At 35.7% G+C, this 25,338-nt stretch overlaps 1 protein-coding gene across 3 annotated transcripts in view; it reads left to right on the top strand.

The window, feature by feature from the left end:
• inaD (inactivation no afterpotential D) overlaps window positions 1-25,338 on the top strand; it is a 2,962,486-nt gene that overhangs the window by 2,115,977 nt on the left and 821,171 nt on the right. The window lies entirely within an intron of this gene.

The raw sequence follows: 25,338 nt of genomic DNA, 5'->3' as shown, positions 1-25,338 counted from the left end.
CTCGCGTTAGCGGAGCACTGCCGGGTTTTATTCACGTCACCAATTGGTCCAGTCATTTGGTAGTTTTATATGGAAAGTCTTCTGGAAGTTTCAAAATTAGTGGGTTTATTGTTTTGAACCTTCTCTTTTAAAATTTTCAGTTTTCCAACTCGTATCTTTGTCGCTCGCGTCGTGATTTTAATAAAACAGTTTTTCGGCAATATGTCCTTTCCGGCTCATTTTACGCAAAAATAGTGATGTAACAAAATAAATTAAAGGGAAATTCCTACAATTTATGTATAAATCCTTGAAACGGCACTCCCTTTTATTCAAACGAAATATCACGTTCAAACCCCGCGCCACGCGAGCTCGTACTCAGCCGCTCAGGCGCAGCTATCTTATAGACCACGACGGCGCGGGACGGTGCGGGGGCAATGAAGGTGTTGAACAAAGACAGCACTAGTAACCGCAATCCCACATCTGCCTATATCCGTCACATTCAACCCCAATGTTTGAAACGTGATGCTGATTCATATTTATTTAAAATCTGTTGACAGTACTATTCATTCTTTCCAATATTGTGATAATTTAATTCAATTTTGAAATGCTTTTTCACAAGAGCTTACTAGTTGAATAGCAATCAATATACAATAACGTAAAAAGTTCGAATAAGTTATTGAATAGATATTTTTTTTCAATAATTTATTGGCCGATGTTATACGTTAATATTTATGGGTAAATAAATAACAATACACAATGACGCAAACAATTCGACATTTTTTTTCTTTCAACGCTTTAATGCGATATAAATAATTCGTGTTTGTTTATACGTCACGTTCAGTTAGATTTTAAGGTTATGATTATCCGGTAAGCAAGATCTCAACGCCGCGTGGTGTCGATTTTTGACAAAAACTTTCATGCATAAGAGACCTACCCCCACCACCAAAATTTGGGCAGAGTTTCCAGACCTGTATGCAAGACCGTGGATCCAACCAATCAGAAACTCGAGAGCATCAAAGTGCCTTTGATTCTGTTGTAAATACAGACACATAAATTCTAGAATGTGTTGGTAACTTTTCATAATCTTGAGCCAGTGCAAAGTTTTTTTTCAGCAATTACGCCACCGATATAGCTAATTTTGGGTGCAATCGAAATAGAATTTATTAATTAGTCTCCAGTTCAATTTTCAAAGCCATAGACGACTCAGGAGTTGCGTAATTCAACAAAATGACATGGCAATTTTACCCCCACCACCGCGAATCGTTTTATTCAGAGAAAAGATAGTCTCGGCGAGCTCGGGCCAGCAAACGACAGGGCTGTCAATGTACTTGTCCCGAGACTCTACCGAGTCTCTTAATAAATGCTGTGACGTGACATTTTGCCCCGCCTCTCGTGCGAACCGTGTCGACCAGTGGACCGAGTTTGCGGCCCATTTTGACGCCATTGCGATTCGTCGGGCGCTGTTCGGAACGAGACTCACCGCTACGTAATGTTAAGATTTAGTTTAAGGATTCGCGCCTATTATCTGTTGCGCGACAATTACCTTTTGTTTTACCTATTCCCGGCCCGTGTTGGGAAGAGAGAGAAAGAGTTCAGTTTTCGTGTGTTACCTTGATTCCAATATTTCAGAAATCTACTGTAGTTCCCGAGGTTTGGCCCTGCCTCCGCCACGTTGGACCGAGCGCATGGCTAATTTATACCACCCACACTACCTCACTGTTCAAACCGATCTCGCCCGCGGGGAACACTCTTCTCACATCGTCTTCGAGCTTCGAACATCACTCTCAACCTGCGGACGGCTGAGAGGACACGCTGGCATAGGCCATCCGTTGAACGCTGCCCGTGCCTCTCCCGCCGTAGCAACCGAGAGTTGCACCGTCCGCACAGCTGTGGATTCGGGTGCCACTGTCCGTGCAATACGGCGCCTCGGTCGGTGGGGTTCGGGGGAGTTTCCTGGAGGAGAGGTGCTGCAATTGCCTGATGGCTTATCGTCGTGGGCCCACCGTGACTTCATGACGTCTGGAGTCATGAGGGAGGCCTCCCCTCTGCCTTTTCAGAGATGCCCGCCGGATCCCCAAGAGGAAAGGCACTCGGATCACAGCCACTTTAAGTTATATCGTTAGAACCTTCCTCCTGCGCTGGACGCTATGCCAGTACACGGAATCGAGTTCTTTCCATTTTATGAGCCGGGCGTGCTCAGGGGACAACACAGGTGGACCCTCGGATCCTTTATCACCTTACAAGATGATAAAATCCATATCCTGGGAAAAAGCGTCGGTGTTCGTAATCGTATACACGCTTACGTGCACCCTAGCACTTTCGGGACACCCGGTATGTGCTCGACGCACTGCTTGCACATGCGGGTGATGCTAAAGGGATAGGACAGAGCGCGGCAATCGTGCAATACGATCACGTTGCTCCTTTTTCTTTGGAACACCGAATATGCGCTAGACGCGATGCTAGTACAATGCTCGGTGATGCTACAGGACGGGACGGTGCGAGGCAATCGTGCGATACGATCACTCGGCACTGGGAACTCGAGGAATCTCTCACTAGGCGTCAGGCGCAATGCTGATACGTAGTGATCGTTAAGAGACTATGTAGTTTGGAATTATGGAATTTTGACTGCTGTATGTCCAGTTTGCTCGCCTTTTATATCCGTGACGAACAACATCGAGTGTCTTCTTGGCGGGGATATCTAGATCGATCTGGATTTTCGGATCGTTCGTCTCTCTCGTTGCTGGGCAACGATGAGCTGACGCGCTGAGCCTAGCGCGTACGGGAGGGTGTGTACGTGCTCGGCGGTGGGGATCGCGGCGCTCGTGCGTGTGTGTGGTTGTTCTATTACAATATTCAAAGTCAAAGAACAAAGCTTCAAGATGCTTTTCTATTTATCGTAAATATGACTATTGTTGACTGAGTGAGATACATCTTTTCAAAAATTGGGAAAAAATGACGGAAATTTCTTGTTCCTTTAATTGTTTCCAGTAGTGTATATTGGTATTAGAGTGGCCGCAATTAAGGTCACTTTTTTTTTGCAAATTCCTTTGCGGAAACATCACCATCAAAAAAATGTACACCAAATTTGAATGCGCTAGGAGAATTTAAACAGGTGCCACCGAAGAGTTAAAATTTTAAATGCAAAACACGTGCACTTATCGAAACTTGTTACTTAATTATTATCTGCCTCCCATAATAATAATGATAGAAATCTGAAATTTGGCACACTTATTGTTCATATTAAAGAGTACGAAACGGAATTTTTCCAGATTTTTCCGAAGATTATACCCGTGATTTTTACCGTTACAAATATAACCATATTTTGAATTTTTTTTTACTTTTACTTTTAAACGTTACTTTGAAGCATTTAGACAAAGTTTGAGCCGTAATCAACAATGTACACTTACCAATAACTCATCAAAATCTGAAATCGTGTGAGAATTCATCGACGAATGATTGGATGGCCAATGGCCAATGTTTGGATATGTTTTTTAAAAATTTCCGACCACTTGCTTCATGATTAAATTTCGTTTCTCATCATTAGTGAGTCTTTTATTCCCACTTTCGAAGAACCTGTGAAGTTACATGGAAAACAATTTTTTTTTTTCAAATAAACGGGTAGAATTATTTTTTTACTTTTTTAAAAATATTAAAGTAAGCTTAACGTGATATAAATGTAGTGGACATGAAGTATCATTTTATGGATCATGTTGGGTGATTATTATGATTTTTTTCTATAAATTGTGCATAGTGATGGCACTTACTATAGTGTTGAGCCTTGTTCATTTTTTAATGCAGGAATGGATAAAATTTGTTCGCTTTCTTCGCTCGTTTGTAATTATAGTTATGACTTTAATTCTGTCATTCAAGAATAAGGGAACAAGGGTATGTAGTAAAATCATAAGTAACAGCACGAATGCTGTTGAAAAATTGGAGACAAGTACATTTATGTTTTATGTCACCTGGACAGTAGTTTCACTCAGTGAAACCCCATGTAACACTCATGTACTTCAAAACACAAATGTACGATGATTTATAAGAAGTTGTTCGATCTATTCTCTCGAAACTTTCTTCAAATGAGCAATTCATTACTAAAGGTCATAAAAAAACCATTTCAAACGTAATGAATAAAAAAAATTGAATCTGCTAAATCTTGGTAATGTATGAAAAACGTTTGGTGTTCAAATGAACAAAACGTTGTCAAATAAATGCAAAAATAAATACATCGGATGACGAATGAAAAAAATTAAAAACATAATGATATGGATTAAAAAAAATTACGAAACCAACTATAAATAATTTCAACAACACAATTAAGAAAAGCTTTCACAAATCGTGAAAAAAACATTATATTTAGAAGAAATACAAATCCGTAATTATATTGTAAAGGAAAAAAAAATTCAAATAGAACGTGAGAAATTCATTCCTACGGGAAGCATCCGAAACTTGAAAAAGTTCTAGTGAATTAAAAAGTCACCAAAAAATGGCATCATAGGTAAAAGTCATTTGTTACTCTATGGTGGCAGAGACTTAGAAGAAAATCGATTCTTCTCAGACTTTCAGGATCCCTTGATATTCACAATATTCGACGTTGATTTCGTATCGGTACAAATTATGTTTAAATATGTGTTAAAAGTACTTGTCCAGCCCATCACTTTTCATTCAAATTGCTCATTCAAATAAAAATCAGGACTTTTAGATCTGATGGATCACACGTATGCCTACAGAGGGAATTGAGAAAATTATCTCCAAGAGATTTTAACTTAATTGCATTCGTTATAATAAATGCAAACAAATTTTTCTGTAATATACAAGAGATATTATTATGTATTAATGAAAAAGTACCCTCTTCGGCCGATAAAAATTGTCAAGCTTCCAAATTAACTCCCCAGTTTATATTGAAATGACGGCAATTTTTACTTCACATTTCCTTCTTCAAACGAATCAAGAGACTCGGTAGAGTCTCGGGACAAGTACATTGACAGCCCTGTCGTCTGCTGGCCTGAGGCTCTCGCCGAGACTATCTTTTCTCTGAATAAAACGATTCGCGGTGGTGGGGGTAAAACTGGCATGTCATTTTCTAGAATTGCGGAGCTCAAGAGATGTTTTGTTAGGCGAAAATTAGTTTGGAGACTAAATTTCAAAATCTCTTTCGAATGAGCCCGAAACCAACCCGATCAGTAGCGTAATTGCTGAGAAAAAACTTTGCACAGGCTCAAGATTATGCAAAAGTTACTAACACATTTAGAAATTTGACATGTCTGTATATAATACCATCAAAGGCCTCATGTCCCTCGGTCTAACTTCGCGGCGGTGTCGCGGACTGACGTCACATGCCGAGAGCTCGAAAGTCACCAGCCGAAGTTTCACGTCATGTTGACGTTTGGGGTTATGATGTTATCAAGTGCGTGCGGGATAACTAAAAATAATTTTCGTCATCTGCTAACGAAGTGCATATTACTATTTATTTCGTTAAATTTTGTGATATACTAAACCAGTATCAAAGCGGCCGCGTAAATGTAGTCTGTGATATGTGTGCGAAAAAGGATATAAAAAATGCGCGATGCATATGTCAACGAAAATTTTTCAAGATTTCATTATTTTGCTCGACTGGAAATAAGCGTTAACTAAAATAATCTTTCAATTTAATCACAGTGCGAGAAATATTGTCCAGTGTAAATATATCGTCAGTGGCTAGGTTATATATATGAAGGCGTCAGGTTATATATATGAATAAATACAACTGAAACCCACAGAACTGTTAGAATGATGTTGTAAACTTTAATTGAATAAATGTTTTCTAATTTATTTCTCATGTTTCCCATATTTTGCTTCATATTCAGTTTGGCTCTGCCCTCTCCGATCCTTGTTTTCACTCCATTGGTTTGCAGCGGATCGATACATATCATTAATTGATTGCCTAATATGTGTCCTATGATTTTCTACTATTTCTTCATGCTGATTGTGGTAACGTGATTCAAGAGGTTTCCAGCTATGATCATCAATCTCACAATTTGTACATCAGATTCTCAAAACAGTTTCTGGTCTTGATATAAGTGTAGTTATTCTTTTTCCACCTGGTCTGTCGAGTAACAAATTTTGAAACTTATTCCAAAAAGTCTTTGTATGCTTTGTTTGCTGATCATATGAAAAGTCGAATCTTTGGAATGCAGTAGGCAAACACAAATTTTGACAACAATACTTATGAAATGACATGTATGTTGAGTATTCCCACTTTGCAAATTACAAATGTGGAATTATTAGTGAAAAGATTCATTACGCTAAGTCTACAGTTGCTCAGTTTTGGATGCGATCAAATATAATGCCTGCTAACATCCATGGGAACATACAGAATTTCTGAATACAATGTTCGCTATGTCATTTCAACGTAACATCATGACTTTTGCCAACTTTTCTCTATAATACTATAGATTTGGATTATTGAAATACAGCAAAAATCTGCGAATTATAAAATTGATATACTGTGCCACTCATTTTACTTTATAACACTAACTGTAACATATATGTGAAGTAAAAAACTCATCACAGAAGTCTTCAGTTGCTCATTTATGGATAGATTTTAAATTGCTGTCTTCAAAATTTATTGCGCAGATACATTGAATCACAGCAGATACCTGCGAACTCTGAAATTTCTGTGCATAAATATGTGTGTTAAGTATCACCCCTTATATTTGATTATGAGAATGAATAATAGAACTTGGTTTAGCAAGTTTTTAAGTATTTCTTTTTAAATACTATTGAAGTTTGTATTACTGCGGTATGAAGCGAATACCTCCAAACTTTAATATTTTTGTGTCGCAGCATGTGTGCCAATCATTTAAATTTTTTACTCCAACCGTAACATGTAATCTCAAAAATTCATCACATACGTCTTCAGCTTTTCTAAATTCCTAAATTTTCCGTTTTCTATTTTATTCTGAGTTTTTAAACTTTTAAAGTCATTCCTGAATTCTCCTGAAATTGTTTTTCTCCAAAACCAATGCAGATACCTTAAACGTCTTTGAATTCCGTTGCTCTGTTGAATTAAGCCACTTGCAAACTTTGGAAATATATTTCATCGGGGACACGTTTTGAATGACACGAAAATGTCTAGATTCAGAATGCAAAGCAACATTTAAAAAGGGCCGATTCTGTTGGATTTGTTGTGTCTTGAATTTGATCTATCTTTCCTCTTTTCCTTTCTTTTTCCTAACGTTATCAGCCGAAAATCATATCTCAGCCCGCAACACGCATTGCTCCATGCTCTTGAGTTCCCAATGGACGAAACATATTAGAAGACAAGGAGAAAAATCACCAAAGTCCAAGAATAAACCTCTATCGAAATATTTTCAGTACAATTTCGACGAAAAATAGGTCTTTTTCGTGAAAACCAACGTTATACGCCAAAAATTACAAACAATTCATAGAAATTTAAACTAAAATCTTATAGTCATCTGAACATAAATAAGGATCTTTTGAGAAAAAAGACGTGATATCAAACCATAAACTTCCCCTAGGGAAAAAAAAGGTTGGGACAAGTACATTGATGGTCCCCCGTTTGCTGATAATTTCACCCATAAATAAAACTTTAAACAAAATTTTTTTTTAATTGTAAAAAAAATTATTTCATAAAAAAAACTACAGAACAATTCGAAAAAATCTTTACAAATCTTGACAAAACGTTATATTAAAAAAAAACTAATCTGCATCTATTTTTTAAAATGTCAAAAGAATCAAATAACAAGTAAAAAATAACAAACCGAAAAATCGCCCTTGAAATCATTTTGGAAACCGATGCCTCATTCTTCTTATTTGATTCGAACAGAAAAATCAATTGAAAAAAATTCCATCCAATTTACGTGCAGCACTAAAATTTATGATATCAATCGGTGGACAAGTATTTTATTAGTGACTCCAAATTTTGACATTATTGAATTGTTCTAAGAAGCTTTCAAATCCAAAAGAATCACATGCAAGCTAGTCATTTCTTACTCTATGGTGGCAGAGACTTATAAGAAAATCGATTCTTCTCAGACTTTCAGGATCCTCTGGTATTATTCACAAAATTCGACGTCGATTGGATCGATACAAATTATGTTTAAATATGTGTTAAAAGTACTTGTCCGGCACGCTATTCATTCAATAAAAAATCAATCATAAAAAAATGAAATTGTACGGCAGAATCTGGTTAAAAATTTGTTGAAATGCGATTCATTATTAGTTTAATGCTTTTAATAATAGTAGAGGTTAGTTCTTAGTCCGTATGGAATTCGTTCGCTGGAAGAATAAGTAGGAAGTAAGAATTGACATCATTGAATATAAACTGGAGAGTTATTTTGGAAGCATGAACATATATATTATGTACAATTTGTTTCATTTATCGATGCAGAATAAAATCCCTTGTATATTGCGGAATAATTTTTTTCCGTTTTTTATTAAATTAGTGCAACTAAGTAAAAATTACGTAAAGATAATTCTCTCAATTCCCTCTGCATGAATACTTGTGACTTGTGAACCATCAGTTCTAGACAAGCCCTGATTTTTATTTGGATAAACAATTTAAACGGAAAGTGATGGGCCGGACAAGTACTTTTAACACATATTTAAACATAATTTGTATCGATCCAATCGACGTTGAATTTTGTGAATAATACCAAAGGATCCTGAAAGTCTGAAAAAAATCGATTTTCTTATAAGTCTTTGCCACCATAGAGTAACGAATGACTAGCTTTCATGTGATTTTTTTTGGATTTAAAAGCTTCTTAGAACATTTTAATAATGTCAAAATTTGGAGTTACTAATAAAATACTTGTCCACTGATTGATATCATAAATTTTAGTGCTGTACGTAACTCAAGTGGTAACTTTTTTCAATTCATTAGAAAATACTTGGCCTCGAATTGATATAATAAATTTTAATGCTGCACGTAAATTAGATGGAATTTTTTTCAATTGATTTAGCTGTTCGAATCAAATAAGAAGGATGAGGCATCGGTTTGCATAATGATTTCAAACGCGATTTTTCGGTTTTTTATTTTTTACTTATTATTTGATTTTTTTGAACTTTAAAAAATAGATACAGAATATTTTTTTTTTAAACATAATGTTTTTTCTAGATTTGTGAATTTTTTTTCGAATTGTACTGTATTTTTTTTTTATAAAATAATTTTTTTGACAATTTTTAAAGAAAATTTTTTTTAAAGTTTTTTTATGGATTACGATATCGAAGTAGAACAGATAATTCTTAATTTTCACGACACACATTATTCACGTTTTCACTTCTCAACATTTTACTCACTCTCAGTACACTGTATGAGATCAATTAATCCACTTTTGAGGTTTTATTTATTATAGATATTATTGTCGTGAATTGGGCTCGAAACTTATTGAAACTTCTTTTATGAAAAAAATAAAATTGATTATATCCACTGCTATTTCCAATAATGTTTTATTTGTTTAAACGAAATTTGCAAATCTTGCACCGTTGATCCACGGGGCTACGATCGCAATCACTTTATAATAACATAACAGACGATAACAGACGGTATACAAGAAAACATTGAGGACTATCAGAAACTTTCTCATCGGCGATTGGTCGAGACGGATAGATTCTCACCGGTGATTGGTTATGATGGGCATCAAGAAGCCCTTGTATGTATCGGTCTGAACCCGTATATGGGTTGCTACGGATACGTCAGCTGCGTAAATGCGTTGGTACTTTTTGCATAATCTTGAGCCCGTGCAAAGTTTTTTCTCAGCAATTACGCCACCGATCATGCTGATTTTGGGCGCAATCGAAAGAGAATTTCTTAATTAGCTGAAAGTTCAATTTTCAAATTGCGACATAACTCCTGAGCTTCGCAATTCAAGAAAATGACATGTCGATTTTACCCCCACCACCGCGAATCGTTTTATTCAGAGATAATATAGTCTCGGCGAGAGCCTCGGGCCAGCAGACGACAGGGCTGTCAATGCACTTGTCCCGAGACTCTGCCGAGTCTCTTGAAAGCTGAAAATCATAAAAAGCGGTGGTCCGCGCATCGTATGTTAGCCGCTCAACCAACGGGCGAGCTCGAATCATGGCAACGGGCTAATCGGAGAAGGCGTTACAAGTTTATGCGCAGAACCGGTCGAAAACTGAGATTCTCGGCGCTTGAGAATTTCATGGTGGGGGGCAACGGGGTATAAGAAGCGCTGCGCGACTCATTCGGCAGTCAGTTCTCCCTGCCTCAAGGATGAACCCGGACCTCTCTCTCTCTCTCTTACAATACTAACTAAGCACTCTGCTCAAGACTCATAAATTCCTTTCCTAAATTATCCTGGATGCCTGGAATCTCGGAGCGATTCGGTGACGTTTCAATCCCAGAGTCCAGGGTCCGCACCTAACCTCTAAAAATTTCCAAATTTTCCTGGATGCCTGGAATCTCGGAGCGATTCGGTGACGTTTCAATCCCAGAGTCCAGGGTCCATTCTTAGCTTTTCCAAATTTCCGTTGCACGGGATCTCGGAGCGATTCAGCGACGTTTCAATCCCAGAGCCCGTGGACGGTGAATTACCCAACCTAGTAGATGCACAGGATCTGCGAGCGATTCGGTGACGTTTCAATCCCAGAGCCTGTGGTCCACGCTATCCTGTCATATTCCATAGTAGATTCTATTTTGTCTTTTTATGATCGTTAAGAGCAGAGCTGTAATAATTTTGTAAATTAATATTTCAAGTTCAAATTTGATAATAGAAATCTTGTCCGAATTGGTCTGGTACGGAGACCTAACCCAATTAGAAAATTAACAGAAATCCAAGAGGCGATAGGTCGAATTAAAATTATATCGAGAAAAAACAAAGTTGAAAAATTGTAAATGCAAAGAGATCCTCTTGGATTCATTTATTCAAAAAAAAAAAATATAATAAAAAACAAGCTTGACAGGACATCAGGAATATTGAGTTTCGCGAATTACAGCGTGCGGTAGACATTAATTTTCGGGTTTTTGCGATTTTAATAAAAAACAGATTTTTCTTTGTACACTTTAAAATTCGAAAATTGAGAAACTTAAAATTTTTCAGACAGAGAATTTGCAACGTTTTCGGGTCTTTCGGGTCTTTCTCTCGGCTGATCCGGTAAAACAACGCAAGACAATATAAAAACAAAAAACACCAAACTGTTTAAATCATCAAAAGCAATCGCGAAGCTTTTTATTTTTGTCAAAATTCGATCAGTTATTTGAATAAATTCGATTATTTTAATTTTTCACAAGAATTCTTAGTTTCCGCGTTTTCCTTCATACCTGCTCCTTATTAATAAGGTAGCTCGAACCGACGCGTGGCGGCGTTCAGGCCAGGTCGGCAAGAGCGTTACGTTACAATATATAAAAATACTATAATCAATAAATATAAAAAATAACTATACATATCAATGTCGATAAAAATGCAAATAATATTTATGTATATGAAAATAAATATGGGTACATGCATATAAATCTAAATATAAAATAATGCAACATGCTCGTTAAGGTGGCGCAAAAAAATCGACTATTTTTTTTTTCAGCGGCTCCTATGAAAATATGTTAATTTATCATGTTTCAAGAGCCCCCTCCAAAAATCAAGTCAACAAAAAAATTTTTAAAGGTCGCTCAAGATTTTTAAAAATTCCAAAAATAGTCGTAATTTGAATTTTTTTATTTAAAAAATTTTTTTGCTCGATACACCGAAATATTGTCCAGAAAAAACCAATGAGATTCTGAAATTTTTAACTCAAAATATTCATTTTAAAAGGTCGCTCATAATTAATTTCATCTTTTATATGCTTTGCTTTCGATGCTTCGAGAGACCTTTAAATATTTATATTAATTATTCATTTTAATTTTCACTTTCAATAAGTAAGATAATGGTTAGAAATACACACTGAGATGGAGGAAAAATCTGACGTAACAAGGTATGATTTTACAATAGGTCGATATTTTTATTTAAACAATTCAAACAATTACGAGAACTAGTTGGCAGAGAAAATGTAAAAATTGGAGACAAGTACATTTATGTTTTATGTAACCTCGACTGATGAATGAAACCCGACGTGTTACTCGTGTAGTCCAAAAAATAAATGCTCGATGATTTATAAGAAGTTGTTCGATCTATTCTCTGGAAACTTGCTTCAATAATGAGCAATTCATTACTAAAGGTTATAAAAAAAAACTATTTCAAACGTAATGAATAAAAAAAATGAATCTGTTAAATCTTGGTAATGTATGAAAAACATTTGGTTCAAAGGAACAAAAGGTTGTCAAATAAATGCAAAAGGGACGAGTACATCGGATGACGAATAGATAAAATTTTTAACACAATGGTATGTAAAAAAAATTACGAAACCAACTGTGTTTGAATAAAAAAATTAAGAAAAGCTTTCACAAATCATGAAAAAACATTATATTAAAAAAAATAAAAATCTGGAATTATTTTGTAAAGGAAAAAAAAAATCAAATAGAACGTGAAAAATTCATTCTTACGGGAAGTATCCGGAACTTGAGAAAGTTCTAAAACTTGCTTTAAATGAGCAATTCATTACTAAAGGTTATAAAAAAACCATTTCAAACGTAATGAATAAAAAAAATGAATCTGCTAAATCCTGGTAATGTATGAAAAACGTTTGGTGTTCGAATGAACAAAACGTTGTCAAATAAATGCAAGTGACGAGTACATCGGATGGCGAATGAAAAAAATTAAAAACATAATGGTATGTAAAAAAAATTATGAAACCAACTGTAAATAATTTCAACAACACAATTAAGAAAAGCTTTCACAAATCGTGAAAAAAATATTATATTTAGAAGAAATACAAATCCGTAATTATATTGTAAAGGAAAAAAAAATTCAAATAGAACGTGAGAAATTCATTCCTACGGGATGCATCCGGAACTTGAAAAAGTTCTAGTGAATCAAAAAGTTACCAAAAAATCGCATCAAAGGTAAAAGTCATTTGTTACTCTATGGTGACAGATACTTAGAAGAAAATCGATTCTTCTCAGACTTTCAGGATCCCTTGGTATTCACAATATTCGATGTCGATTTCGTGTCGGTACAAATTATGTTTAAATATGTGCTAAAAGTACTTGTCCGGCCCATCACTTTTCATTCAAATTGCTCATTCAAATAAGAATCAAACTAGACCTTAATTAATGTATTATTTTTATGGAACTAGTATTAACGCTGTCGTTACACGCCCACCTGAATTCGAACATCATCTCATATATGCTCGGCGGCAACTATTTCTTCGCAACAATTCACTCATGTTTTTATGTTGATTTAAACAAAGTGCAATTGTGTATGTGATAATAAAAAAAAACGAGATTATACAGACGAATCCTCTCGAAAATTTATTAAAATGTGATTTATTATCAGTTGAATATCTTCAGTAATTGAATAGGTTAGTTGCTATAACAAATAAAATTCGGTTGAAGAAGGAAATGTGAAGTAAAAATTGCCGTCATTTCAATATAAACTGGAGAGTTAATTTGGAAGCTTGACAATTTTTATCGTCCGAAGGGTATTTTTTCATCAATACACAATAATATCTCTTGTATATTACAAAAAAATTGAATGCAATTAAGTTCAAATCTCTTGGAGATAATTTTCTCAATTCCCTCTGTAGGCATACATATGATCCATTAGATCTAAAAGAGCCCTGATTTTTATTTGAATTAGCAATTTGAATAAAAAGTGATGGGCCGGACAAGTACTTTTAGCACATATTTAAACATAATTTGTACCGACACGAAATCGACATCGAATATTGTGAATACCAAGGGATCCTGAAAGTCTGAGAAGAATCGATTTTCTTCTAAGTATCTGTCACCATAGAGTAACAAATGACTTTTACCTTTGATGCGATTTTTTGGTAACTTTTTGATTCACTAGAACTTTTTCAAGTTCCGGATGCATCCCGTAGGAATGAATTTCTCACGTTCTATTTGAATTTTTTTTTCCTTTACAATATAATTACGGATTTGTATTTCTTCTAAATATAATATTTTTTTCACGATTTGTGAAAGCTTTTCTTAATTGTGTTGTTGAAATTATTTACAGTTGGTTTCATAATTTTTTTTACATACCATTATGTTTTTAATTTTTTTCATTCGCCATCCGATGTACTCGTCACTTGCATTTATTTGACAACGTTTTGTTCATTCGAACACCAAACGTTTTTCATACATTACCAGGATTTAGCAGATTCATTTTTTTTATTCATTACGTTTGAAATGGTTTTTTTATAACCTTTAGTAATGAATTGCTCATTTAAAGCAAGTTTTAGAACTTTCTCAAGTTCCGGATACTTCCCGTAAGAATGAATTTTTCACGTTCTATTTGATTTTTTTTTTCCTTTACAAAATAATTCCAGATTTTTATTTTTTTTAATATAATGTTTTTTCATGATTTGTGAAAGCTTTTCTTAATTTTTTTATTCAAACACAGTTGGTTTCGTAATTTTTTTTACATACCATTGTGTTAAAAATTTTATCTATTCGTCATCCGATGTACTCGTCCCTTTTGCATTTATTTGACAACCTTTTGTTCCTTTGAACCAAATGTTTTTCATACATTACCAAGATTTAACAGATTCATTTTTTTTATTCATTACGTTTGAAATAGTTTTTTTTTATAACCTTTAGTAATGAATTGCTCATTATTGAAGCAAGTTTCCAGAGAATAGATCGAACAACTTCTTATAAATCATCGAGCATTTATTTTTTGGACTACACGAGTAACACGTCGGGTTTCATTCATCAGTCGAGGTTACATAAAACATAAATGTACTTGTCTCCAATTTTTTTACAGCACTCATGCTGTTTTCACGGTTTGATTTGACTACTTTTTGTGCACTGTGAACTTGAAAAAAATTCACAGGCCATGTTACGACACAACTATTATCATTAATTCATTTTTTTGTTCGTTCCAAGAAATACACATAACTATTCTTGGCGTTTCTCGGCCAACTTCTTTTTTCGACCTTAGCATCATCAGCAAAAACCCATGACGTACCAGATCTTAACATGTTCGTATAATGCCCTTCAAATACTGTTCGATCATGATGGAAAATAGCACTATTGACTTTATATTTTTCGCCGCAAACAGTAACTACAGCGGATGGAATACCTTTAATACTAAAATTAATCTTTGAAAGTTTCATAGTTTTTTCATCTATAGATAATATTAAAAGTTGAAGAATCAAAACGCCTTGAACAGTTGATAGCGAAGTTTTTGTTAAGAGTGTTCCCATTCCGCCACAAGCATTGCACTGATGACCTTCAATCGGATTCCACTGAGACAAACTATGTTCGATTAATTCCTGTAAAGTAAAAGCTTTTTTAACACGCGGAAAGCTCAAAACTAGTATATTATTTGCTTGTTCATCTGTGGTCGTATATTGACAAGCTTTACATCGAACTTTAATAATCAATTTATGTTCTACAGCATTTTGAAGTAAATCAGATTTTTTGCAGATTCCCATGAAAAATTCAGAAACGTCGTGCTGTTTTTTTTTGAATAAACGATTCTCCTACATATTCTCTTACAACGCATGAACTCACTGATTTATTTCTTTCCACATAAGACCGAAGTAAAAGAGGTATAGGATTTTCTTTCTCCTCCGAAGTTCTGAAAAATTCTTCGCTAAGAGGTTTGCAATTGTTAAAGAGAGGATCAATTTTGGATTATTCGTTTCTCTTGGTTGATGGCAAATATTGTAAGTCTTTCATCTAAAAAAGATGTAATTCATGTTATTGGATATTAACATTAAAAACAAGAGTTCACAATAAATAAATATATTTCAACCAATTAACAATTTCATGATACAGAGCAACCGTAACATCATAAATCCAGCCAACAAGATCTCACAAAATCGACACATGGTTCCAACAAGGATTTTGTGAGACGACTAGTTAGATCGTATGTGTAGTACAACCATGGAGTGATAGCTATGCATGTGAACATCAGTAACGACAGGATTAATTAATTAAATCAAACACGATTACCTAATGTGTGGAGATAATGATTCTTAATTATAACTCCAATTTAACTCTTTCAATTACAACATTGAATAATCAACTGCATTATATTCGCTTCGATTCATGACAAACTGTTTGTGCTGTCAAGACTAGTTTTTTCGTAATAAAAAACAAAACCATGAACGTCAAAACCCAAAACAAAAAACCCTCAAAATCGTAATCGTTCAATTTTCTTGGTTTCCAATTTCATAATAAACATATTTATAAGGTGGCAAAATTCACATTACAAAACTAACCGTTGATTACATAGAAAATTACATATCCATTTACTATTTTAAACAGCAATTGAAAATACATTGTATAATAGAATTAGCATAACACGAAACACCATCTGTATTGGTTAATCCGTTAATAGACCAGGAGCTCATATTTTTCCATTCACTTGCCGCTGATTGACACTCCATAACATTTTTGGATATAGCCCAAACAAAATCTGGAATTTTGGGAGCCCATTGTTTGGCAAACTTTATGAGGACAAGATCTGTACGAAACTTCTGTCTGAGACGATTGTATTCCCTTATAGCTAACTCATCTGCTTTTACAGAATGGGGATCGAAATTGATTAAATGTAGTCCGTCTCAGGTAGTAACACGAGAAAGACCGACATAAGTCTGTCCACAAGTGCATATAGAATTTCCTGCATTATAATTATTACCTATCAGTGTATTCGGAAAAATTTTTAATTAATAAAATAGATTTTTAGTTTCCCTACCTTGGAAATTTTTTAAAAAATTCCCTGCCTCATTGAAAGAGAAAAATATATCAAATTACGGCTAATAAAATATCCAGATAACGCGATATTGAAAATCCAACTTACACAGAATTAGTTGTTTTGAAAAATCATTTTATTATACATTAAAGTTGTTTTAAGTACTATACAGCCAAACAAACATGCGCGCGCATATTTTATTTCCAACTTAAATTTTACTTTGTTCGATTAAAAATCATCAATACTTTCGAATAGTCTGTTATGCGGTTACAAATTCAGCGCCATTTTCTAAATTATCAAGAATTCCATCAACGCCCTCATAAATTTCTTCTCCAACCCCATTGACTCCTGAATTAACGAGTCAGAGCAAATTTCAAAATGGACCATATTTTTTACCAAAATACATTAAGCAAACTCGTTTCTGAAAAACACGATGAACCAAGCCACAAGTCCGTAACTTCTTATCAGCAACAACGAGGAAAACTGCAAAAAACGTAAATATATATATATATATATATATATATAAGTGTTTCAAACCATGATTGCAATAATTTCCATCATCGACTAATTCGTAGCGTTAAACTTGGATACTGACTTACCTTGAGAAACACTTGAATCAATGGTTTTGTCTTGGCAAGAGCAACACGAAAAATGACCAAGCAATTTGGACGGAATTCTCACAGCGAAAATCCAGAAAGATTTTTTTTTTAACTGAAATAGAATACAATTAATCACGTAATGATGACTTCGTTTCTCATTCAATTTGATAGAAAACTACAAAAAAATGCATATAAATATACCTGAATCGAAATTTCATTCTCTGTAGTATCGCACCTTCCAGAACTGAAAAGTTCTAACATATTCCCAACGAGTCTGACCCAAGAATCTCATTCCCAGTATCCACTCATTTGAAGCCCTTGGCTCAAGGAATACCTCCATATCAATCACTTGAGATCACGAAATCTGGACAGTCAAGACTTTGAGCCATATATTTTCATGGAACGCTTGAGACTGTAAAACCGTGTTGACCAACCAAACTGAGGTCATGGAAAAATCACACCGTGTCCATTTGAATCAAAAGAGTTTTATCAGGAAACACCGCTTCCACTGTAATAAAAAAAAATTTTATTGCAATTTCATCTTCATCTATACTATTAAACTGAACGAGTTTATAGGGCTTGTGGTTTATATTCTGATTGAGGATCAAATTTTGATACCTTTATCTCAGATTTGCTGGTCCGTAACAAGTTCTGACACTTTAGGAACCTCTACGCTTGGACCATTGCGACAATCTTCAAAACCAAAAATGAAAAGGAACAGCAACAGACCGCTTCCACATTTCATTAGCACTGGAGATAAAAGATTCTGTAATCAGAAAATTACTATTATATTGAAAAATTATTCTACTTACTCAAAAGCATTGTCACCGGAGCCTGCAAGTATACTCACCCGCACTTGATCTTTCTTCATTTTCTTTGCAGATCAACGTTGATCCAAACCTCAAGAAATCTCTATCCGAAAGGAATCAAAATTTTATCTCGGTCTTCTGACTGGCAGTCTTCTAGTATGAAACTTTAACGCTGTTGATTGCAATTTCATCTTCATCTCTACTATTAACTTGTGGTTTAAATTCTGATTGAGGATCAAATTTTGATACCTTTATCTCAGACAACAAAATTTTTGCTGGTCCGTAACAAATTCTGACACTTTAGGAACCCGTGGACTTGGACCATTGCGACAGTCTTCACAACCAAAAATGAAAAGGAACAGCAACAGACCGCTTCCACATTTCATTAGCACTGGAGATAAAAGATTCTGTAATCAGAAAATTACTATTATATTGAAAAATTATTCTACTTACTTAAAAGCATTGTCACCGGAGCCTGCAAGTATACTCACCCGCACTCTGTCTTTCTTCATTTTCTTTGCGGATCCAAAAATTTTTGTTAATCCAAAAATTCAGAATACGGACCAACTCAAGAAATCTCTATCCGGAAGGAACCAAAATTTTATTTCGGTCTTCTGACTGGCAGTCTTCTGCGTATGAAACTTTAACTGTTGAAAACACAATCTTGGATTTCGACCTCTATTTCGCTTTTTTTCATCTTTACTTTTTTCACCATTTCCACTAAACATTGTCCTGCTTTTAAATAGTCGGTGAATAGTCGGTGAAAACTGTTACATTCGCGATCTTTCTTTTATATCACGGAAATATATATATATATATATACTTGTACTACAAAGAACTGTCAAACGCGATCTTTATAACCTCATTCATTTAACAACACACCATCCGTCATATCACGAAATATATATAAGTATATACTTGTATTATGGCACCAGAAAAAAAATATATAGGTATATAAAATGTATTATGGCACCAGATTTGTCACTAAAAAAAAACAAATAAACATAAAAAATGTGTGCGAAAATCCGACCCATTTTTTGATGCTATTAAAAAATAAATAATTAATATCTCTTCAACGCGTTAAGCTACAGAGTTCGAAGAGGTCGCGATCGAAAGAAAAAAAAAATAAAAAATACGTTAACTTATAATATTCTCTGGAATACTATAGTTAATTAATTATTAAAGAAACAAATTTTGAAAATTTTCGAAAACAATTGGAAACGCTATCGCTCCGGTAAAGAGTCTCTGGCAGCAACTCGTCATGTCATGTTGTTGTTATAAATGTACTTGTCTCAGAGTCGCTGCCGCGACTCTAGATTATGAATAGACCATGCCTGTTTAATCAAAACATTTATTGACTCTCATAATGAGTGAATTTGGTAAAATACTGAGTGATGTTTTGAACAATTCGTTTTAATAATTATGAAGTAGATTTTACCAACAAAAATACTTCGAATTGTTGTTTGCGAACAAGTACTTTATAATTGAATGAAAGCAAAAATAGCGCAGGCTCAAACACGGTTTGCTACATCGGTATAAAATTTCCGTGTTTCTGGCCTATTACCTACATTGTTATATACGATGTTTCCTCCGTTTCGTAGTGCATTTTCATCGAGTATCTTACTAATTGGAACTCAAAATTTAAATAGATAATCAATATGAATATTTAATGGTCCCTCGAAACAATAAAATTTAAGTATATAAAAATTAAAATAAATTTTCAGCGACCTTTTAAAATGAATATTTTGAGTTGAAAATTTCAGAGACTCATTGGTTTTTTCGATACAAAATATCGCTGTATCGAGCAAAAAAATTTTTTAAATAAAAAAATTCAAATTTCGACTATTTTTGGAATTTTTAAAAATCTTGAGCGACCTTCAAAAATTTTTTTGTTGACTTGATTTTTGGAGGGGGCTCTTGAAACATGATAAATTAACATATTTTCATAGGAGACGCTGAAAAAAAAAATAGTCGATTTTTTTGCACCACCCTAATGCTCATATTCAATTCAAACACAATTAAATAATAAATATATATATATATATATTTGGGAAAATTGTAAAAACATTCAAAAATATATATTGTGACGGTTTTTTATTTTTGACCGTCACTAAAGCATAGAGTATCGGAAGGAGAGCGCTCCCATAGCTCCTGCTCGATACTTCGGCCACACGATTATCTCACAGGGCTTGCTTAGGGCGATAGTTTTGTTAATATTTTATTAATTTGCGTCTTGGAATACATTTTTTCATGTGAGTGATCCCGGGAAAGATAGAGAGAGAGAGAGAGAAAGGACTTCGCATTCTGTTGTTGATACAAGGACGAGGCAACGGAAATCTCACGGAAGGCTCGAGAATATTCGAGTTGGAAAATATTCGTTTGGCATCGAGGACTTGGTTGTTTTTCCATCGTTACGCCAGGGCCGTCGTACCCGCCGGATTCTCCCGTCGACAATCATCGAACGGCGATCATCGCATCATTCTCGCGAGGTCCCGTGAATTATGCGAACTCCACGGTCCGTTTTCTTGCGTAAAAATATAATGGTCGAGCCAGGGGTAAAATGCATTGACATCGTGTGTAGCATTTCCCGATTTTCAAACTCATTCTGGGGCCCTGTCTAACGCTCGAACCAATTTTGTAATTGCGCCGGACCTGTCAATAATTTTCGGGAGTATTCGAAATTAGGAGAGGGGCGGGAGACAAAATCCTCGTTTCGCGTAACGTTCTGGTTCTCGAGGAGATTCTCGTGAAGTATCGAGCAGAGAGGACGGTGTCGCGAAAATGGGAAAAAACACCGTGAGTTCCTTCCTTTTCACTTTCTGGTTTGGTTGGTGGGCCCTCGAACATCTTTCCCGGGTCATATTTTTCGTGATCTCGTATAATTAAAAGAATTACCGTCCTTCTCTTGTGTTGAGAGAAATTTGGTCTCGGTGACGACTCTGTCACGTGTTCCTTTGTCGGCTCTTTCGATTTTTGTTCCCGCGATCACCCGTTTAGCGTTTCGCGTTATTTAAAGTTTAATTTTGTGTCGAAGAGTAATCGTGGCCGTACTCGAGATCTCCAATTTTCGTGTTTCGTGTTTCCAAGTTTCACGTTTGGTAAATAATTGTTCCCGATTGGCGTAAGTTGTTTCCCGGGCTGAAGGGTCGCGAAATTGTGTAATTGCGTGCGTGTGTGAGTGACTGGGTCGGGATGATTTGACGCGAACAACGTTCGATAGCTCGACCGAGTAACCGAATATCGGGGGCTCGGTATTGCGAATAAAACATCGACAATTTCGTTTTCATCTTAAAATTTATTTTTTCGACCTTGGCCGGGAAGTAGAACTTGAACGTAGTTATGAAACGGAGGAGATAGCTCCTATCCCGCCGGAAAAATTTGTATTCCCTGATTTGGCCTATAAACCACCTCGGTTGGAATCCAATAAAAAGTCAGTAAACTTTGCTATTCTTCCGAACGCATCAGGGGAAAAACAACAACATTTTCCATCTTTCCGGAGGTCGATACCGTCTTCTACGCCGAATAGCCCCGCTCTGAAATCGACTATTCCCTCGCGACAGAATCTACCCGCTAAAAATAGTGACAGTAGCACCCAACCATCGTCAACATCAAAGAAAGATCAAGTGTGTTGGAATTGTCAGAAATCAGGGCATATATCTCGTGAATGCGAAGGACCTCAAACCCTTCATTGTTATCGTTGTGGAAAATCGGGTGTGACAACCCGAAATGAACATATTTGCCCGGGAAATGCCAACCGGAGTCGGAACTAAGGGTCGATACGACTCCCGAACATTCTCCATTGGCCCCGCTCTTTTGTCATTCTATTAAGGAGGCTCGGTCGCGAATGTCTGCGCAACAGAAAAAAATAATTTTTTAATATCTCATAGTTAGATTATCAATAATGACATGTGCGAAATTGCAGATGGGGTCATCGACCATTTAAGAACGAAAAAAATAGTGAAAGTTAGGATTTTTAACACGGGTCTTATGGAAGAGTCACTCTCAAAACGCGTGTTCTAAGGGATATATATGCACTTACGCAATAGAAATAAACGAAAAAATAGAGTAATGTTCTCCAAATCGTAAGGATTCAGAATATATCAAAAAAGTTTGGAGTTATCGATCTAACTAAAAAGATATTGACTGTTAAAATGTCTACAAACTCGATGTTCTGGGACGTTTCGTGACGGTGAGACGATTCCGCAACGTCACAGAAATCAGATGTTCAGCCCAGCGCTGAAGCGCATGCGCGATATTTGAAGCATCAACTGTCTAACCTGGAATTTGTAAAAAAATACACGCACGTCCGGGCGTGTATATACGCGTACATAGAGGTTAAAAAAACGAATTAATTGTATAAAAACGACAAGTTTTAACGATTAACACAATTTATATACTTATTTTCCAACAATAATAAATAATGTTATATATCACAGGTAATGAGACCGAAAAAAAATCGTAATAGATCGTTGAGTATTTCTGTATGAAATCAAGTCATTTTTAGCTGTTGAATTATTTTCTCTATATTTCGACGTTGCCACTTTTTTGTGAGCAGGATCGTAACGTCAAACTGTACCTTTTTTTTGATCTTTTTTTATTGATGTGTGACTGATTATTTTTGTTTTAAATGATTAATAATCGTTTTATAATGCATTCTGGTAATGCAAATATGCGCATTTAAAAAAAAACGGGGTGCCCCGTTCATGCACCCACAGAACCCGGCCCTACGCGACCGAGCTTCCTTAATCGAAGGTCAATTCACGATTTTTGTACGGTATCAAAAGATGAGGGAGTGAAGTCAATTTTAGCGATCCAAATAGAGATTCGGGGTCATAAACTTTTAGCCATGATCGATAGTGGATCGACTTGTACTTACATCGGTCCTGAAGGGGTTTTGTTAGTTGCTAAATTGGGTTTTCTTAGAAATAAAATCCCGGAACGACCGAGAGTAGATATACAACACCGGTTCTGGACCACTTTTTCTCTACTGCGCATGCGCAGAAAAATCCATTGCGCAGGTTCTACTGCGCATGTTCTAGAAGGTTCCATGGGAGGGGGGGTACTGCGCATGTTCCAGAAGGTTCCATGGGAGGGGGGGGGGGGGGGGATCGGTGACGTCATAACTGCGCAGTGACCTTGTTTGCGTTGGGCGAATTACGGTGACGTCATAACTGCGCAGTGACCTTGTTTGCGTTGGGCGAATTACGGTGACATCATAACAGCGCAGTGACCTTGGGTGTTTTTTGCGTCATAGGAGAATTGAGGAGGGGTCATCACTGCGCTGTGACCTTGGGTGTACAGAAAAATGATGCGTCTGGAAGCGCAGTGAGGGCCTTGGCAGCGAAGAAGTGGGGGTATTTCTAGGGCAAGATATAAAAGATTGGAATTAAGCGTAGAAAATTTTATTTTTCAAGTTGATCTCAAGATGGACAGATGTGCGTATACAATCGATCCATTGAAACCACCTTCGATGTTGACTAAAAATGATCTCAAATCGATTCCCAAGGTTCTGCTCATAAAATATTATAGCAGATTCATTCCTTCGTTATGGGATCGATTACCTGAACATTTGCAAAGTGATAGTGAGATTCAGTCGTATCAATATTGTCATGATCATTTTAATCCGCCATGGGTGCGGTCTCATATTGATGATCTGGGACCAATACGTCGAGACTGTGAAAAATGTTGGATCATGGAGCAGCTAGTGAATACTTATGCAATTTATTGTACAAGAAATCCTACTGAAATGACGGCAGAAGAACTCTTGATCATATCACCATCAACATTCAAAAAATATTTCAGTGACTTTACAGATATTTTGTGGGAGCGTTTACCACATTATTACAAATCTGACGTTGAAATTCAATCATTTCGTCGATGTTATCATCATTGGAATACATCTTCGATGGGAGAGCACATTGATGCCCCAGCACCTTTACGAAAAAATTGTAAAAAATGTCAGGAGAGTGAAATTCACTCATGAACCTGCCCCTCGACGTGCGCGTTGTAAACGAGGCCGCTTCGAGAATTCTCTGTTTTTTCCAGAAATGTTTATGATATAATTATTGGAAGGCGACTTCTGCGCGGTTTTGGTAGTTTCAAATTACTTTTTTGGTGGGGGTAATCCCTATAAAACAAATGGTTTTCAAGTTGTTACGGCTCATTACGTTACACGATGGACGACTTGACACCAGATGAGATTAAGCACTTGTGCTGTCTTCCCCCATATTTCTGTGACTACGATGATGCTGTGGTCAAGTATTTCGGTGATGATCCACCGGAAAAAGTATACGAGTTTCTACGGGATCTATCGCAGTTCCAAGCAAATTTGGAACAAGTGAAAAGTGAACGGAAAAAGAGTGAACAAAAATGTGCGCGCTGCGGTTATACTCAGGGATCATTCGGGACTATCGAGAGTCACATTCGAAGTTTACATCGTCAAGTTGAAGAAATAAAAATGAAATTGAATGAGCTGAACGTAGACGATGACGATGACGATGATGATGAAGGAATCAACCTTGACGGAAGAATCAGCAACGTGATTAATCTTTTTCTAACATTGAAGAAGCGTCTGGAGAATATGAAGGAATTTATAGAAATCATACGAGTATAATATGTAGAAAATTTTTATTATTTTTACAAACGTATGTAAATGTTGAATAAAAAAAAAAAAAAAAATTACATGTTTCCTTTTTTCCCTCTTACATCAGTTTTTTTACATTTCCGCTAATTGGGTTGTATTCAACGATCCGATCGTGTAGAATCAGACAGTACGCGGATGTTTGTGGTGGGAACGGAGTTCCCGATTCAAATTCCAAACGTATATCCACTGGTCCTGATTTCAGGAACTCGTTTTGTTTCGAACAATCGATAACAATGAGAGGGGCTTTTTCTACAAAATCAGCTTTGCTCAACAAAGGTTCTGACTCTTTACCGTAGTAAGACGCTTGTAAATTCGCATACATATCGTATAGCAGAGCGTACTGATTGTGACTAATATCGAGATTCAAATTTCCATAAGGATAACATTGCGAGTTTAGAAACAGTTTAACATCGCGAATATCGCAATGATCAAAATTACTCGCATTTTTTATCGCGTTATTTTTTCTCGCGGTTTGAAATCCAAGAATCACGTATCGCGGTTTTTCGAGCTGCGTCGATGTTTTTACGACCCACACGTGTTTCGAGGTG

Source organism: Venturia canescens, chromosome 9, assembly GCF_019457755.1.
Source record: "Venturia canescens isolate UGA chromosome 9, ASM1945775v1, whole genome shotgun sequence".
Taxonomy (NCBI): domain Eukaryota; kingdom Metazoa; phylum Arthropoda; class Insecta; order Hymenoptera; family Ichneumonidae; genus Venturia; species Venturia canescens.
Note: the sequence above shows the minus strand (reverse complement) of the source record. Positions and strands in the feature narration are given on the sequence as shown.